Here is a 2,059-nt window from a genome sequence, read left to right on the forward strand (position 1 = left end):
TTTATATAACCAAAATAAACACATAAGCCATTTATATAAGGAAAATAAATAGCTATGCTTAAGATTAAACCAACAGAACAATAAATAGCATTCACACAACCACAACACAAAATTTGTTGATGAAGTGAAAAACTATTTGAACCAATCAAAGGGAAAAACAACTCTGGGGTAGCCAAAGTTGGGAAATCACTATTTGAAGATTCAGAGTTACAAACTAGATGATACTCACTCCCTGTAGGACCTCTAGACTTAGTAAGAACAACAAGCTTCCCAGCTTGTCTCCATCCTGACCATCTTCATGGAGTGCATCTCCTTACCGACTGTTCTGTAGACTTCTTTGCGGTTGCGTAATGTGTATCGCGTGGTTTGACATCAGCAAAAAACTCCAAGTAAGCGAGAAAGCACAAAGCTTTTTAGGCAGCCTTACTTGGTACAAATAACAGTGAAGGATATCACTTCCATGAGTAATAGTAGCAACCCTTTCATCATCGGGAACCTCCAAACTCAGAAGAGTATAAATGGAAATTGAGAGGTTCAAAGAGTTCTTTTTGTCTTAATGGGAATTATCTTCCGTTATGACGGGAAAGCCAAAATCTGATATTTTGAACTATCCTCGTCATAACAGGATTTAATCCTCATTAAGACGCAAAGAGTAAAAAGTAGATCTGAATATCTGTCACGAGCGTCATGACGAGATTTCTGACAAGGAAATAGTAACTTCCCATTACATGTCCTGTCCTGACGCAATTCCTGTCAAGGAAACAGTAACTTCAGCCTCAATCCCGTTACATCCCTGTTCTGACACAACTCTTGACGGAAAATCAACAAAAAACCAGTTAGGAAATGTTAGCCATAACTCTTTCACCCAAGCTTAAAATGACGCAAACTCAGCAGTTCTGGAAAGACCGTTTCTTGATCTACAACTTTGTCTCTAATGAGCTTCTTCAAATTCTGACATTTGCTAGGTCAAAAACTACTCTCAAAGTTCTGCAGAAACCAACTGCATTATGACAGGAATTCAGCTCCGTTAGGATGGGAATTGGGCAGTAACATGTTGCTAGCGTGTTAGGAGGCACATCATGATGCCCAAGCGATGGGTAAAACATTCCCAAGTGATTAAAATATAATTCACCGTTTAATAGTTGTAGGTTACAAATTGTTTTTCAAGGCACATTACATAAATTAGTTTCATAACAATTTACTTACTAAGTTATGGACTACATAGTTATTTCTTTTCCACGGTAAAATACCTCGGTATTTTGCAGATTAATTTAAAGTTTGCTAGGTTGTAGAGTGAGAAATTTGGTAGGATGAAGATGTCAAGGGAATGGCTCCAATTGTTTGGTTTGCTAAGATAGATGATAGTTGTTAACATTATAGAAATGTCTGTTTGGAGTATCAAAGTCTATAATTGATGATACATAGTGTAGTGAAATGATTTATTTTTGTTGATTGAGATCATTTATTTCCGCTTTCCACATGTTCATATTTTGATAAGTTAATTGATTTGAGAGCAATATCATCAGTCAGTTATGAGTTAATTGGTTTGGAAAAATTGCTAAGTATCAGTCCAAGTTAATCCAAATGGGTTATATTCCCATCAACGATGACTATGCACGACATCCTGCGCATGGAAAAAACTAAGTTTAGATGCATCATTCATATTGGTTATAAGCATGAAGATTACACAACTAAGTTTCAGTGTACCGGGAAACTAGTTTAACAAATAGTACTTTATAATATGCAGTGGAAAATACATTTTACCCCTTAAACTATCCACCCATTTGCACTTTATCTCCAATGTTTAAAATGTGACACTTGACCCACCTCAAACTTTCAAATTGTTGCAATTCGACCATTCTGACTTTTTTTTTCCTAAAATGCCCCCATCCCAAGTTAAAAAAAAAAAAAACATGTTTTATTTAAAAAAAATCCAAAAAAAAAAAGAAGAATAAGAAGAAATATGTTGGGGTGGCCGAACCACCCCTAAGGCCCAAGGGGGTGGTTCGGCTGTCCCTTAGGCCAAACCCTCAAATGTTTTTTTTTTTAGGGTTTGGCC

This window comes from Corylus avellana, chromosome ca2 (assembly GCF_901000735.1).
Source record: "Corylus avellana chromosome ca2, CavTom2PMs-1.0".
NCBI lineage: Eukaryota > Viridiplantae > Streptophyta > Magnoliopsida > Fagales > Betulaceae > Corylus > Corylus avellana.